Consider the following 18889-nt stretch of genomic DNA (forward strand, 5'->3'; position numbering starts at 1 on the left):
TCACACTTGATAATGTAAACAGAAATTACAAGAAAACGGGAAATGGGGTAAACGTGCTGGGTTGGTTGGGCCTTAGCCAACCAGCATGTTTCCCGTTAAAAAAAAACACTGCTCTGTACCTTAATTAATTCATTAGCTCAAATACATAAATGTAATTTTTGAAACAAGAGGCGAAGCTCCCTTCTATTAATTCGCTAAGGAAATAACATACATTAATACATCGTCTAGCCTAGATTTTGGCAATAACAAAATACAGCAACCTGTTACACCTCTCTAGCTGTGTCTCTGTTCTCTTCTACTATCAAAAACTTTCCCTTAGTCCTATTTACATTCTACATTATATAGATCTTTGGCCAAAGGCCAAAATAGATCATTCAACCGATTACATAACCAAATGCAGAATTTAGCTTTTCGACCTTCAAAATTAGATAGTTAGAAAAACTGGCTGTAGCTAATCTCCACCTTTCGTCCTTCACAGATTCGATTTCAGCTGCCTTTGGATCGATCTTGCTGTCGTGGTTGAAGCTACTCAAAACGAGGCGGTGATCAAGGAGGTTCGGATCTACTGCAAGGATTTGTTGTGTTGGCAACAGTGCAAGATCTGATCCTGCACTAGGATCAATGGTCACGGTAAGTACTCTAACTACCAAATAAAAATTGCAAATATTGATAAGTTACAAAGAGTGATTAAAATTGAGAAATCATGTAATAAATGATTAATTAATGCTAAGTTAAATTAAAAGTATGAAAAATAAAGTTTATACAAAATATGTCACCATGCTTGGACTGGTGCAAGATGAGGGTGTATAAAGGAGGTAAAACAACGGTAAATGGTTATGATTTCGAAGGGGAAAATCATGAAAAGAATTAAAATTAGGGGGTTAACATCCTCTCATCCCTAAGCTATTCTGCGTCCTCACAAAACTCTTTACCTTTGCAAAAAACCTTCAAAACTTTGAGCATTCCAGCTCAATCCTGCTCTGGCATACTAAAATCAACCTGCAATGTTTCAGATTTCTTCTTTCTAATGTTCTTTGGTTTCTTTGTCACCCTTTTAGGTCGCTTCAAACATCGTGCAGCTCGGGACTTCCAAACTCTAACTTCTCCTTTATTTTTCTATATCTCCGCAGTTAATTCTTCTTTACTCAATTCTTTATCCTCCTGTGCTTTAGCTATGAGCTTTTCTAAGTTCTGCACTTGAAGATCTAGTTCAACTATCTGAGTAGCAGGATTTACCAAATCTTCATATTCTTCTATCTCGATAGGGGTTGTGTCTTCCTCAGGGACCTCAGTATCCCTCATGGTTACATTAAGAAATTATTCTTCTTCTAGTTCTTCTTCTTGCACTGGTGCAGAAGGGGATTCAACGTCCTGTGGGGACTATGATTCTTTTCCTACACCAGATTCTTCATTGTTTTTCTGTGGCCTTTTAATCAAATCGGCAAACAGAGTGTCATCTTCAACCTCTACAAATTTTTCTCTATCCGCAACGACTGACAGGTTGTCCTCTTCGGAGGTTTGTGCCTCAGCTGGTGGCATAGAAGGAGTCTCTTCAACAGGTGCACTTGGTGTCTTCTTATTTGGATATGGGGCCCTTTCTTCTATTGATTTTTCAGGTCATTTATTTTTTGCACTAGTGCAAGAAGGACTCCCCTTTACATTCTTACTCAGGCCCTTTCTTATGCTGGTGGGGTCCTCTGTCTCCTTTCTAGCAGTTGTCTTTTTATGTAGCTATTTTAACAGTGCCTCCCAGGTCATGCCTTTAACATCTAATTTTTTCTGGACCAAAATCTTTATCAGGCCATGGTGATATAAATTCTTGTCAGCCCAGTCTTCCCATCCATCCCGCACACCCTTGGCCATTTTTTCCAAGCTCTTAAGCAAGAAATGGGGGAAACTCATCCTCCACCAGATGTGTTGGGCAGCTTCGAAATGCTGCAACATCCTAAAATGGTACACAAAAGTTTGGGAGTACCTTCCCTCACAGGTTATGAATTTCTGTAGGATGAAAAGGAGGTCTCGACACTATAGGGAACTATGCAGAATTTCTTCCTTCCAATCTACCTTCATCTTCTTGTCGACGACGAAACACTGCCATCGCTTCCTTTCTAGTTTCTAATTTTTAAACCACTACTCACCAGTATTTTCCAACCCTGTCATTGCTGCTATAAACTCTTCTATAACCTCAAATTTTAGAGGCCCAATTTTTACTCGGCCATTTTTGAAACTTCTGGCAAACTGTAAGGCCACTTCACTATTGTGCCCATCAAACTTTTGCAAGAATTGAAGAAAGCCCGAGTCTCGCAATAGTGCAAGACTATTGCGATACTTAACAGTCTGTTCTACCCTACTGAGAGATGAAGGTTCGCTTCGAATAGGTGGCATCACTACTAAATGGTTATGAACATTCAAGAATTTACATGCAACACCGGGAAAATTGGTTCTTATAGATAGGGATCGAACCGTCCACCATCCCTTCCATATTATCACCCATTCATTCCACTGAAATAGCCATGGATGCGTGACATATTTGAGATCATGTCGAATTGGTACTTGTAGCGTCATTTTAACGGCTAGGTTAGGTAATCATTATGATTGAAGGACATCTAGGATTATGGCGAAAAGGGGAGATTATATCCGAGCAACAGTTAAAAACTTCCGCACTCCTTCATAATTCAAAAATAAAAGAACTTAGCATTCATTACAAAATGATCATGATTCTTAACTTAAAAACACCTTATACTTTAAATAATTTTCTCCTTGTTAATATGATAGCACAAGTACTCATCAACTAAGTGAAAGGACTTCTTATAAACTTTCATGATGACCACTTTCCTATGATGTATGCTATGAAAATAAAAAATTGTACTATGTTTCTGACAGAGTTCATTCTTGCACCAGTCTACTTGCATCGCTTAAACTATGCTATTCTGTTGGTACCATTCTACTTGCATTATTATATAGGATGACATGCTTGCACTAGTGCAAGCATAATATCTCAAAAAAAAGATCAGGGAATTTAAGTAAAATATAAGCTACACTTCCAACATGGTTTCCTCAACTTATACTGGAAATTTGCTTCACCCTTTCTTGATGCTTCAAAGCATATCCTTTTACTCTTTGTGCGCGAGATCCTGCAATGAATTCATGAGGGAACAAAGAAGTGGGAAAAGGGAAATTTCATAATGGGAAGGAATTATGTTACAGGGATTCTAGGAATAGTACCACAAGAGCGGATAAACAGAAGTGGGATAGGAAAAAAAATTCAAGAGTAAAGTGGGGTTTTTACAAAACGGACAAGGTAAATTCAGAAAAATATGGGAAGGTTAATCATTTTGGGATTGAAGAAGAAAACTGAGGGAATATTATGAAAGTGGAATATGAAGAAAGGCAGAAAATTTTCTGGAAGGTCTTCCTACACTGGTGCAAGAAAAATAATTGTAGCGAAAATTAAGCGCTACTTGAATAAAAATATCCATGTTAATTACCCCAATTGTATAAAGGTTGGTTCTACTGAACCTGCTTTTACTTGGTGGTCTCTTGCATATCTAAAGATCAAGCAACATTCTCTTTTTATTAGAAATTTTTGATCTTCTTTCCAGCAAGCTGATTTTCAGGTTGATCCTTCTACAATCATGTTAGCGAACTGGTTTTCATAATTATAGGAACATATTTTTTCTTTACTTTTTTAAAAAAAATTGTATTAATTCTTTTTTTTTTTTAAGAAGAAGAAGAATTCATGTTTTCAAAAGGTCGGTATTACCATTCACCACTACTATCCCGAATTTCTCTTGGACTTGTTGTGTAAAATATTTCCTAGCAAGTGGCTGAAAATACTTCTTTAATCTATGTCCATTTATCAAGAATACTAAATTATGTCCATCAATAGTTTTAACTTCTACTGCTTCATTCTCGAATACTTGGATCACTTCATAAGGTCCCATCCAATGTGTATGGAATTTCCATTTAATAATTTTAAATCTAGAATCATAAAGGAGCACCCAATCACCTGGTTGGAATTGCTTTTTCTGAATAGACTTGTCATGCCACCTTTTGTGTTGCTACTGAATTAGTATGTTCTGCTGAACAACATCCCTACGAAATTCATCTAACTCATTTAATTGGAGAAGACGCTATTGTTGTGCCTCAGAGAGATCCAATATTAACTGAACTGCAGTTCTGAATGTTTTTATCTAGAATTCAATTAGTAGCCAAACCTGTTTTCCATGTACCAGCTCATATGGTTTATGTCTCGTGCTATTTCTCCAAGTGGTTCTGTATGCCCACAAATCTTCTGGTAATCTTTTAGTCCAGTCTTTTCGATGCATATTTATTGTCTTTGTAAGAATGGACTCGATCACTTTGTTTGTGGATTCCACCTCGCCATTTGCTTGTGGGTGATATGGCATGGATTTCTTGTGCCAGATATTGTATTGCTCCATCACACCCTGTACAAGATTAGAAATAAACTCCAGACCATTGTGAGAAACAATTTCTCTAGGCACACCAAATCTAGTAAAGCTTTTAGGAAAAAGAAAATCAACATCAACTTTTTCTGTAGCAAATGAAACAAAAATATGTACAAACCAAAATATGCCTTTTACTTAATGACGTTGGATTTATTGGCCCTATAAAATCAATAGCCCCTTTTTCAAACGGCTCAATCATAACTTGGGAGCATAAAGGCATTACATTGGTTTCATTAGGCTAGCCCACTTGTTCACAGCTATCACATCACATGACATATTGTTTGGCATCCTTAAAAAAGGAAGGCCAAAAGTAACCAGCACACAATACTTTATATGCAGTCTTCTTATCAGCGAAGTGGCCTCCACAAGGTTCATCATGAGCAGATTTCAATATGTCAAGCACTTCCTCCTCTCTTACATGCCTACAGATAATCAGGTTTGGACCAGTGTAAAAGAGATCTCCTTGAATCTAGGAGTATGAAACACTTTTCTGAATAATATTCCACTTTTCATGAGCGGACAAGTGGGGTGGTGTTTTCCCAATAACCAAGTAATTAGCAATGTCAACAAACCATGGAGAATCTGTTGACATAGCAAAAATATGTTCATCTGGAAAATCATCATTAACAGTAGTTGCTTCACCGGGATTATCTAATTTAGAAGGAAAATCTGCTACAACATTAGATTTTCCTAGTATATCAACAATAGTAATATTAAATTCCTGCAATAATAGTAACCACCTAGACATTCTACCGCTAGTCAATGGTTTGTTTATCAAATATTTAATTGTGGAATGATCAGTATGTAAAAATACTTCATATCCTGTAATATAGTGCCTGAACTTATTAATTACAAAAATTACAGCTAAAAACTCTTTCTCTGTAACTATATAATTTAATTCAGCGGAAGACAAATTCTTACTAATATAATAAATAGCATAGGATTTCTTATTTTCCTCTTGTCCTAAGGTTGCGCCAATAGTCAAATTTGAAGCATTAGAGGAAATGTGAAAAGGCAGGGACTAGTTAGGACCTCTCAAAACTGTTGCCTGTAGTAACCTTTCCTTCAATGTTTCAAAAGGCTGTTGTCAAGTTGTGGTCCAAGAAAATTTACTATCCTTAGCTAGAAGTCGGAAAAGAGGGGCAGCTATCTTAGAAAATTTTTCAATGAATCTTCTATAGTAACTTGCATGTCCTAAAAAACCTCTTACTTCCCTTTGAGTTTTGGGTGCAGGAAGATGCAGAATGATTTCAATCTTTGCTGGATCAACCTGGATACCTTTACCAAAAATCAAATGGCCAAGTACCACTCCCACTTTGCACATTAATCTACATTTCTTGTCACTCAAGGCGAGATGGGCTTCCTGAAAATGAAGAAGTACTTTCTCCATATTTTTGAGAGCTTCCTGAAAAGAATCACCGCACATAGAAAAGTCATCGATGTAAATTTCTACAAATTCTAGATTAGAAAAAATGGCCAGGACTACCCTTTGAAAGGTAGCTGGGGCATTAAATAAACCAAAGGGAACCACCTTATAAGCAAATGTACCCCATGGACATGTAAAAGTAGTTTTATCCTAATCCTTGGGTGCAATCTGTATCTGGTTATAGCCACTGAAGCCATCCAAAAAGGAAAAATATTTCTTTCCTGCAAGGGTATCAAGCACCTAGTCAATGAAAGGGAGAGGGAAATAATCTTTGAGAGTGGCTTTGTTTAATTCTCTATAATCAATACAAATACGCCATCTTCCATATTTCTTAGGTACTAGCACTAATGGAGAGACCCACTAACTGTTGAAAATAGGATAGATAATACCGACATCCAAGAGTTTATGTACTTCTTCCTTCACAATATCTCTTAGAGCTAGATTCATTTGCCTTTGGGGTTGTCAGACAGGTCGGGTTCCTTCCTAAATATAGATATGATGTGTACAAGTTTCAGGAGGAATACCCTTCATATCTTCATAGCCCCAAGCAAAGGCACTAAGATGGTTTTGCAACAAATTCACAAGCTGCTCCTACTGAGATGAGTCCAAATCTGAACTAAGATGCAATTATTTACTAGGGCTAATCTCAACAAGAGTAGTATCAGGCTCAACAGTACTCAAGGGAGTGGTGAAATGTAGTGGTACAGAAGAATGAGAATCATGATTATCTTGAAAATCTAGGCTGAAAATTTGGCTCAATGGCTCAAAATTAGGCATAGTGTCTAGATTATTTAGGAAATCTTGAATCTCATCTTCTTGTGAAGACCCAGTATAATGATGGATAAGGGAAATGGGTTGAGTCTCCTCATCACTGCTTTGATCCAACCATAAAGTATCTCGAAGGTCCTGAATGGATCTGGAAAGGGGGTATAAGGTAACTGTATTCCTAGAATCTCCATACAAAATATACATATCACTCGAATGACATCCAATAGATGCATCGGCTCTAGCAAGCCATGGTCGACCCAAGATCAAGGGATGTCCTCCTACTGGGTTCTTTGGTTGAAGCACAATGAAATCAGTAGGATATTCCCAAGAATCTAATGAGATGATCACATCATCCAATACTCCTTTTGGCTTAATTTTAGATCTATCTACTAATTCAAGCACAGTGGGAGTAGGGTGAAGGTGAGATAACCAAAATTGATCCATGGTTTGCTTGGTCATGACATTAATGGCTGCCCCCAGATATATAAGAACATTAGAGACAAGGACATTACCAATCTGAACTGAGATAACAGGGTTTCCGGGATCAATATATTTTTCCATAGACACACATCCCGTCATCAACTCTGCTGCCCTACCAACAAATTAAATGGTTTTGGGTTCCAATCTCTTCCTCCCAGGTTTCTAGAGATAGATTTCCTTAATAATATTAGAACAAATGGGGATCTCTTTGATGGCTTGAGGCAAAGGTATCTTAATGAAAAGATTCTGAAGCTCTGATGCCAAGCTAGTCTTAGAAATAGGCTCACTTCTTTCCATTACTAGCCCCTCTAGGAAGGTAGGCTAGTTGGAAGAAGATGGAAAGGATTCAGAGGGTAAGGACTGCTTAGTGACAACTTTGAGAGAATGGTTAAGAGTTTCCTCTTCTCCTTTCTTTTCAACAATCACTATAGGTTGTTTCTAATTTTCTGATGTTACAGTCCTTCCCAATCTTAATTGAATACCATGAACCCCAACTGGAATAGATTGGTACTCGAATGGTAAAGGTGGGCTTGTTACATAGATCATTTGCACTACTTTATTATTGTTAGGATTGGGCATAGGTTGAGCAGGAAACTGAGGAGGTCGAAAAGGTGGAGGTAAAGGCAATGGTAGAGTAGACTGACTTGGAAGTTGAGGCATTGAATAAGATGTATGAGTAGATGGATATGACTGCATAGGTGGCTGGTAGGAATATGGAGAATGAGTTGGCCCTCTCCATACTTGTTGCCATGGTTGAGAAGGTTGCCCATGCTGATATTGATTCCCATACTACCATTGAATTAGTGTTAGGATAAGAATATGCATGTGAATTATAACCAAATTAGTGTGGAGAAAATTTAGGAGCCATACTTGCACCTACCTAAGGCCAATTCCTTCTTGCTCCCATAACATATAAGTATTCCGCTTCAGGCTGTCCCCCTGTAAATATAGCTTTAAGTCCTAGTATAGAGGTACATTCTTTTGTGACATGGTCTTCTACACAAATAGCACACTTATTAGTTTCTTTCAAATTAAGAGGACACTCTTTAGGAGGATCCTTGTCTCTACATTTAGGATAGAAAATACGTAATGACTCTTGTTCCTTCATGAGTTTTTGTTGAAATTTTAAAGAGTCCAATTGTTTGGTAATAGTATTCATTATATCAATTTTCATGTTTTCCATTTTGTTTTCTAGTCCAATAATCATAACATCAATAGATTCAGTTTTTCTATTTCTATTTTGAGTTCCTCTACCGGATCTATACTGATTTCTTAAAAATTTCTTGCATAATTCACAAATTTGTTCAAAAGTTTGCTGAGAAATATCACCTTGTCCTAACAGATTTAAATTGTTTCTAGCATTATCAGTAAGTCCTCTTAAGAACAAGGTTCTAATAGTAATGGGATCAAATTTATGTTTCGACCTTTGTAAAATATATAGAAATTTTTCTAGGTAATCTTCAAGAGTTTCATCATCATCCTGTATGATTGTAAAAATCTCATTCTGCATTTCCCGAGTTTTGAAATATTCTTGATATTTAGACAAAAACACTCTCTTCATCTGATCCCAAGAGGTTATAGTGTTTCCTCCTAACACCATAAACCAGTGTAGAGTTGAGTCCTTGAGAGTAACAAGAAATAACCTTAACTTCTGAGTGTCAGTTGAATAATCATAACTTCTATACAGAATATCAAACTCGAATAGAAAATAGTCAGGATCTTCATGAACTTTACCATGGAAATGAGGGAGATTTGATGGTGGAATATTCTTCATTTGAGCCACAGTATCAGGGTCCACAATTGGAAATACAAAAGTGGATTCTTCTCCACTTACCTAGTTTTCACCAGTCCCTTCAACATGCTCTTCATGGTTCGCCATTGTTTCCCTTTTACTTGAACCGCTCTCAACGGGCTGAACCACACCTGAGCTGTTATCACCAGAATCTAGGTGGATTATTCCTACGTGATGGGTTTGAATTGGATTGGGCTCCCTGCTTACAGAAGGAGACCCAATATGAGAATTGTTTTTAAAATTATTTTGGCCCTTAGTGGGCTTCGAACCCTTTCCTTTTCTAAGCATTCATTTCAAAAAAGAAAGAAAAATAACAAACAACTTCTAATAAAAAATGTTTTCAGAAATCAATTAACACCAATAAAATTCCTTCAAAGAAGCTTTTCCAAACAATATTGAAAAAATAAAGGAAAAATTACCTTTATTGTATAATTAAAAAATTCTTACCAAATCAAATCTCCTCCCTAGCAATGGTGCCAAAATGTTGGGTGCAAAAATTACACTTAAGCAAACTCCTCAACAGTTAATTTGTCAAAACGAGGGATACATAAACTTAGAGACGAAGCACAGACAATGTCAGAGATGGTATGAATCTTCCTAATATAAATTGCTACTTTCTTTAAAGGAAAGATTGTAGAATCAAAGTAAAAAGAGAAAAAGGAAACTTGAACCATCAAAATAATCTAAGACTAGAACAAGGAAGAATGCATTTGCAAGAGAGATTTAAAGATAAAGGGCAATCACTCTAGCTAATTATTGTTTAACTACTGAGTGTGTGTTTTTCTTTAGCAGAGACACTTAGTAGTCTCATCAAATGGGCCCTTAAGCCTACTCCTTTAGAGATTCCCTTCTTGCACTAATCTGTCCTATACTATCACAGTCTGCTTGCACTAGTGCATGAACAAAGATTTATGCAAAAAGTATAAATAGTGTCTTTACTAAAGGTTTTCTACTTCCTGCAAGGGCTTGATCTTTTCCAGGTTCAAGGCACTCAGATCCTCTGACAAGAAACTATTTCTTGCACCGGATCATAGCTTCCTACACTTGGAATTTAATTCTTAAAATGAGTGCTTAATTATTGCAAGTGCTATTATACTGTTAAATCAAATTTCACACATAAAAAGTGAATGTTTCTGATCTTAATAGAGTGCAGGAATAAAGAAACAATCAATATAGATTCATCCTGTCATGAGCATTTAATGAAAGAAGGAAGATTGCGGGAGGTAGACTAACAAGGCTTGTTGTATCACACCAACGTGCACTGGTGCAGGTTCATTTCTCCTGCAGGGGCCAGGCAAGGAAAACGAATCAAACAGAATTTGTAGAAAAGGAGATATCACACCAACGTGCACTGGTGCAGGGTTATTTCTCCTGCTTGGACCAAGCGGAGGAAACCAATCTGAAATCAAGTGCAGGAAAGGGAATTTATCTACTTCACACAACAGATCCACTTTCACTCAGATAGGAATGCATGTGCTTAAAATGAAATCACACTTGACAATGTAAACATAAATTATAGGAAAATGGGAAATGGGGTAAACGTGTTGGGTTGGCTAGGCCCTTGTCAACCATCATGCTTCCCCTTTAAATAAAAACATTATTCAGTACCTTAATCAATTCATCAGTTCAAATATAGAAACGCAATTTGTGAAACATGAGGTGGAGCTCCCGTTTATTAATTCACTGAGGCAAGTGCATACATTAATACATCATCCAACCTAGATTTGGGCGATAACAAAATACAACAACCTGTTACTGCCTCTCTAGTTTTGTCTTTGTTCTCTTCTACTATCAAAAATTTCCCTTAGTCGTATTTACATTCTATATTATATAGAATTTTGGTCAAAGTCCAAAATAGATCATTCAACCGATTACATAACCAAACGCAGAATTTAGCTTTTCGGCTTCAAAACTAGGCAGTTAGCAAAACTGGCTATAGCCAATCTCTAGCTATTGTCCCTCACAGATTCAATCACGACTGCCTTTGCATCGATCTTGCTGTCATGGTTGAAGCTGCTTAAAACGAGGCGGTGATCAAGGAGGTTTGGATCTACTACAAGGATTTGTTGTGCTGGCAGCGGTGCAAGATCCATTCCTGCACTAGGATCAGCAGTCAAGGTAAGTACTCTAACTACCAAATAAACATTGGAGATATCGATAAGTTACAAAGAGTTATTAAAAGTAAGAAATCATGTAATAAATGATTAATTAATGCTAAGTTAAATTAAAAGTATGAAAACGTAAAGTTTATACGAAATATGTCACTGTGGTTTGACTGGTGCAAGATAAGGGTGTATAAAGGAGGTAAAATAGCGGTAAATGGTTATGATTTAGGAAGGGGAAAATGGAAAAAAGAGAGCAAATTATGGGGCTAACAGGCATCTCATAGAAGGCTCTTTGGGATCGAAGCCTATTTTCATATATGGTTTCCTGCAAGTGTCTTGGATGTGACAGGAGGCAGTATTTTCAGCATTACATGTGGTTGGGAGAGGTGTGTCTCCTATAGAGAAGATAGTTCGTCTCTAGTCATGGATTGTAATTTGCAAGGTGTTGGACCTCATTTTCGTGTTCTCAATCCTTGGTGTGGTGGGGATAGGATTGGAGTGGTGACTTGTAGAGTGAATTGGGGAGGTGGGGGGGGGGGGGGGGGGGGGGTTTATCTTTTAGACAATTAAAGAAATTTAGATTATCATAGCTACATGTTTCATTAGAGAGGACACACCTGACGGGGAGTTGGACCTCGGGGCCATGGGGTAGTCCATCATCGAGATATTTGAGACTTAGGAGAAGAGGTTGTTCCTGTATAGGTCCATTCTCTAGGAATAATATATATGTCTTCCCCCTTCGACTCTTTAGATAAATGTTTATAGCATATTTTATTGATATTAGACCAGTTAGTTTAGATTCAACAGGAAGATAAGAACTAGGTGATTTGATTTTTAAATGACCACCAGCCAAAACAATGTCGTATATCACACAGGTTGGTTTCCTTCTGTCACGGGAAAAGAGGGATCAATGAACAACTTGTGAGTATGGAAGGAATATTAGACCACATTGAAGCTCATGTCCATGATGTTTTTTGTCCTCCTCTGTCACCAGTTACTGGAGTAACATCCTAGCTCCAACTATCCCTCATTATTAGGGATGAAATTTGGGTTTTGTCATGTTCTTGGAAATTTTTGGTCTTTTTTGGCTATCCGTTTGTAGTTATATAGTTCGCTTTGTTTGTTTCTAATGTGTTTTTGTTTATATCTATGGGCCAACAAATCTTGTAGTATTGGGACCTACATTTTTTTGTTATGGAGCTTATCACAATGTAATATTGGCATTAATTAATAGAAAAATTTTACTTACAAAAAAAAAAATGTTATAGATGATTTACTTCTTACAAGTTATTAGGTGGGTTTACCTAAAGAGATAAATACGTTTAGTATTCATATAAGTTGTTTATGTTTTCATAATTATTTTTAAGTGCATGCAGTATTTGTGTGATTTGAAAATCCTAGAGTCTTACTTTGGTAGTAATTCGAAATAATTTCAAATACGTAGACTACGAGTGTTGATACCAATTGGTAGAATAAGGCTCTGAATCATTGTTTGATCTATTTATTGTCTTTGAAAGAAAATTTTAATTATTGAGGAATGGTAATCGTGTGAAGTACTAAGAGTATCCATCAAATATGTATCAAAGAAATGAAGAGAACAACCATATATGATATTATATTGGATTTATGTTGAAGTAAAATGAAAACTACAAAGTGCATACAATGAATAAAATATACCAGATATTACATTAAATGTATTTTTATAAAAACAAAAAGCATGCATAAAAGGTAGGTTTAGTTATCATGTATTATACAAAAAGAAGTATAGTATAAAACATTATCTACTCATTAAGAGTATGTCTGTGTATACTCTATGTTAACATTATCAAAACTCATTTAAATAAACAGAGTATCAATTTCAATGATGGAAACCATAAGATAGTAGCATAACTCAAGTATGAGTTCGCTAAATTCCATAACATATGGCTGTAATTAAACTACCGAGGTCATCATTCATATTCCCTATCTTCATGTTTGTTAACACCTCTGTAAGAATTAATAGTATTAATGAGGGTACTCAACTAGAAAACTAATGTACAATGATGAGGAAAGCTTTGAAAACAAAAATAGGGGAGTTAGGAATTTAATGTGTAACATGTAATAAAAAAACCCTTTTTAGTTTATGATCAAAATAATTAAGTAAATAATCCATAATTATAGTCGAGAGACACCAAATTACCTTGAGGGTCTTCTGGTGACGATAGCCACAAAAAACTTGTTGTAAAAACAGAATAGTTAAAAATCCTGGAAGACAAAGTTATGGTAAAAATTGTAAATTTGGAAAGAGGAGTTTCATAAATTAACCATCCTTTCACTTATATATATATATGAAAAAAATAAAAATAAATAAATAAATAAATAAAAATAAAAATAAAAATTACTAAGATAACGTAATTAGTTTGAGACTTAGGTATTGGGAATTATTTATAGGAGAGGTCAAAAAAGGTTTGTAAAAACCCTTAAAACCTAAATGGGAATTGAAGTTTCCTTTCATTTCTAGAATTATTGAATATGAAAAGACAAAATTTGGTAAACCAAATACTTTGAATTATATTAATAACAACATAAAATAAACTAACTAATTTCATCAAGTAATTGTTGAAAACAAATCACAAGGGTGAAATACTTGTTCTGAATGGGTTATATTCATGACCAAACTCTAATGCTGAGTCAAAAAAGGGATAATGTGATAGTTGTTATCCTCATTTGGGAACGTGAAAATGATGTTAGATTGGAACCCCCTTGATAGCACAACCATAAAAATAAGGGAAATGGGGTCTTAAGAAAAACTCAAAATGAAAATTAAGAAAAAAGAAAAAAAAATGAGTATTTAACTAGTTCAGAACTTGAACAAGATTCAGCGTTCATGGGATTAAGAATGAAAATGAAGAGGTACAAACTTGGTAAGGAGTAATCCTATCCATGTTTGTATATGAAACCCAATAGAGTAGGATGTCATCAAGGAGTGAGCACAAAAACCATCATAAACTTGCAAAGGAACTCAACCTCAAATTATTCCTTAATTTGAACCCTCTGTAAGGTGAAATAAGTGAAACCTCTTTGGTAAAAAAAAAATTAAATGAGAAAATATATATTCTTCAGGCTAGGCATTGGTGACTCCACTAATAATTATTTTCCATCAATTAATAGTATTAATATATACATTTAAGAGGGAGACTCTTTGAATTCATATTCCAATGTCTCTTCACCTTCTCATTTTCATATTTGCAATATTTATAATATTTCTAATGCTTTCGGAATCCCTAAAGAGTTGGTTCCAACATCCCCCCACCTTAATCTGAAGGGATGTTGGTTAGTCCAAGCATCATTCTGAATCTTTCCAAATTTTCTCTTCCAATCGCATTCGTAAAGATGTATGCAATCTACTCATTCGCAGAACAATAGCTTAGGTGAATAGTCTTTGCCTCCACATGATTTCAAACTAAATCATACTTTGTATTGATATGTTTATTTTTATCATAGAACTTTGGGTCCTTTGCTAATTTTATTGTAGAAGTATTGCCAATCAGAAAAGTTGTAGAATGCACTTGTTTCTCTTATAAATCATCATTAATTTTCGTGAGCCACACAATTTCCTTTGTTGCTTCTCCAACTTCCACATATCCTACCTCTATTGTGTAATCTACTAGAATTTATTTTTTCCAGGACCTCAAGGAGACAAATTTTGATCCAAGTCTCATAACATAACCGAAATCAGAAACTCCATTTTATTTACCACCATCCAAATCCAAATCAAAGTATCCAATCAAGATGAAGGCACCCACTTGTGTATACTTGATTCCAAACTCTTGAGTTCCGTTAAACTACCTTATAGCTCTTTTTGCAGTAGACCAATGAATCTCACAAGGATTTTGCATAAACCTCGAGAGGATTCCAATAGAAAATGAAATATCTAGTGTAGTAGTAGTAAGGTAGTTAATACTTTCTAAGAATTGTGTATACATTGTTGCATCCTCAAATTCATTTCCTTCTTTGGATGTGAGTTCTAAATTTATTCCATTGGTGTGGTCAAACGATTGCACTCAACCATGCCAAATTTGTTCAACAAATCTCCATTGTACTTCATTTGAGAGAGGAATATAAACTTTGGATGTTGGATTACTTCAATACCAAGATAGTAGTGAACATATCCCTAATCCATCATCTCAAAACCTTTCCTCAATTCTTCATTTATGGATGCAATGTAATTTTATTTGTTCCATGACATCAATAGATCATCTACATACAAGAAAACATATACAACCAATCTTTCCAGCTTTCTTGACAAATAAAGTTGTATCATCAGGATCATAGTGTTTGAAATCTAGTTTCAAAATATTCTCAGTCAATTTCTCGTACCAGGTTCATATTTCTTTCTTGAGGGCATACAAGTATTTGACAATATTGAATATTTTTTTCTTCTTTCCCTTCACAAAAAATCCTTTTGTTTGAGACAAAAGGACTTTTTCTTTTAGATCTCCATTCATGAAAGAAGTTTTTACATCCATTTGATGGAATTTCCAACCATTTTGAGGTGCCAAGGAAAATAGAGTCTAGATGGTAGCCCATTATTCTGTTGGGAAAAGGCCTCCTCATAATTGACCCCTTCTTTCTATGTAAGTACCTTTTTCCATGGGCTTAAATTTATGATTTTCATGTGAGCCATATGTTTTATACTAGTTCTTCAAGACCCACTTATAGCCAATTGATTTGGTTCCCAATGGAGGGTCTACCAGCTTCTAGGTTTGATTATTTACTAGAGCATCTTACTCTTTCTACATTGCTTCTTCCCATTAATCATGAGAAGAAACTTCTTTAAAGGAAGTTGGTTCAAAATATGCCGAAAAATATAATTTACAATGATAAGAAACATCAATATCAACAATTGAATCAGAATCATCTACATCACCTCAATTTTGTCTAGTAGAACTTCTTGTTCTTGTATTTCCAACCTCATAAGAATGAAAACTTTCAAGTTTCTTAGTTAGAAATTTTGGAGGACCATTCTAAGATGGCATAGGTTGTTCAGTCGACTAAGATGGGGTTGAATCAAGATTTCAACTTCTAATTCTCTCAATTATATCACTTAAAGTTCCTTCTAGATCAGTGGCTACAACTTCATGAGGGGGGAGAGTGCTTTAGAAGGAGATTCCATAGATTGATCTAGGATATGGATCCCCCAATCAAGATGTCCAATCTCATTATAAAAATTTTGAAAATACTTTTCATTCCTGAATCTAACAAAGCGAACAAGATGTCGCTCAATGACATTGTTAGTCTTGGATGATTCAAGAAAAATTACATATCTAGACAGTATCAACTTCTTATTTTCTTAAGCAAAGATACAATATTATTTGGAGGTATATGATTACTTGTTTAAGGCTAGAAAATTATTTCCTCAACATCGGGGAATACTACCCATTCAGGAACTTAAGACAACTCTGTTTCTATTTGAAATGGTGGTTTCAACTAGGGATAAAGGGACCAATTTCCTGTGAAAGAAATATAAATGAATGATGAAAATAAAATGATAATAATGGAGTGATTTAAAGCTAAAGATGATATTAATAAATAAACTTATTCTATGTATCTCTTGGGATAATATCTCTTTACATGTGATTCGTAAAGTGATTTCACAAAGCATGCAACAATATAGATCATTAAACACTTTATCCAAAGAAAACAAATAAGATAAACTAAATTAATTAAATAGTTAATTAATTTAGTTGATTAAAACTAATCACATATAAGATCTCCTTATTTCATATAAAACCACAAATGATACAATCCTACGCATAAGTAGTGACAATGTCTCACTGTTTACAAAGAATTCATATAATGAAACAACTTATGTGAAATTCACTATCTATCTCAATAAAACATAGCAGGAATATGAAGATAATAGTACCTGATACATCAAGACTCTGCTCATGAAAAGGATAGCTTCTGGTTCAGCTTCTCAATTAGAAAACTTTGGATTAAACAATATTGCAAGTTCAAATTTGTCTATCAAAAATTTAGAACCCGTTTCTAAATATATGAGAGGGGTTTAAATAGTCTATCAAGATTACAAAAATTGTGAAATAAGAATAAAAGTCTTTCGAAAAGCTCTAAAAAACTAAGCTAAGATAAAGCAAAGATAAAGATAGCATCATGGTGTAACAATAACTTCATGATTATGTTGGAGGTTGATTCTTCATTCATTCTCTGAGTCAAGATATGTTCATAATTGGCTTCAGTTGGGGGTGACGAATCGGTTGCATCTGAATATGCCCATAAATATTGCATCGTTGAGTGTTGGAAGAAGTTGATTTGTTGCATTAGTGATCGAGGTGGCTCCAGACATATGCGCAAGTCCAAGACGGCTGAGAAATGGTCAAAATTAAAAGTAGACGGATTTCTCTCAACCCAGCACTAGATCGACATGCTCGTCGCCCTGATTCCAATGGTGTGAATGAAGCCCAAATCCGAGCTCCTATGAGGGAGATAGAGCCAGTCAATGTTTTGGTCAAAGTTGCCATGTGGCCCATGTTTAATGGTCCTACAAGTTGACTGAGTCTGGGACATGGAATCTGGATCCCAAGAGTAGGGAAAATTATGGGATTGTTAGCTTCCCTAATATCCCCTAAATCGTAAAAAATTAATTAGGTTGTTTTTTTTATAACAAAATAATGTTTAAAAAAAGAGTGGTAGGCTGCCACGCCCCCACAACCACATGGATCCACACACACAGACACACACACACATATATATTATTCAACTGAAACTAGTGGGAGTCGAACCAACCACAAGCGGGTCTACCAGCCCCACCCACACGGTAATTCCCCATATAAACAAACAACAAACCATCACAGTTTGAAATATAATCGTCACATTACATTACAAAACAAACACAAATACAAATATAACCTATTGTATGCACATTAAAACAAAATACTAATATATTTGGGGTCAATAGTATTTGAACCACCAACCTCCCCACCTCTAATATAATGCCTTAACCAACGCAGCCATGAGGGTGCTCTTGTAAATTCCTCCCAGCAACATTGTATTCAAGCCGACCTCATTCAACCATCGAAGGGGGACAGAGCGTGTGGAGGAGTCGGCACATTTTTCAACCAAAATTATTATTTTATTGTAGAGGTGGAAATGTGACTGTGCAGAACCCTCAGCCAGGAGAGAAACCTTGATGTAGTTCTAAGAGGTAGAATGATGGCATGAATTTCGAGACAGATTTATAGAGAATATTCCTTTATACCTGAAAGATTCCATGGGGAGGTAAATTTTCATTTTGTCAAAATGATATGAGGTTTACAGTCATGTTAACCAAAATTTTGTAGGGAACGCAATGGTGAACTCAGAATCACCATCTAAGCAGCATATTTTCAGATTCCCATCAGAGTAGAAGCTTTGAAGAATCCTGAACAAATCTCCCAGATTCCTTGGAGGCTGAAATTTGCCAGAGTCAGAATGCAGGCAACTTTATACTCAAATATCTCAGAATCTTATAAGGATCATGATGGAGAGATCAGACTCATGGTACCAGCAGAAGATCTCTAGTCAGCCTAGAGAAAAAAATCTTTGGAGAATCACGAGGAATCTAAAAGATTCCTATAGGCCCAGATTTTGACGGTGTGGGATTTCAACAAGTGGATAGTAAATTTTACACCTCTCAATGACAAAAATTCAGTGATGCAATTAAATTTTTCACCTGAGCCTTCCATTTTTTGGCCAACTTCAGAGGTGAAGATACATGAATCAGTCATGTCATGTTTCCCTTCATAATTGCTGAGACGATGTATTATGTGTTGAGATCCCTGCTTGATGTTATGTTGTGGATCAATTTTGC

The sequence above is a fragment of the Pinus tabuliformis genome, chromosome X (genome assembly GCF_031772625.1).
Source record: "Pinus tabuliformis cultivar Carrire ecotype Pingquan chromosome X, CPIR1, whole genome shotgun sequence".
NCBI classification, from domain to species: domain Eukaryota; kingdom Viridiplantae; phylum Streptophyta; class Pinopsida; order Pinales; family Pinaceae; genus Pinus; species Pinus tabuliformis.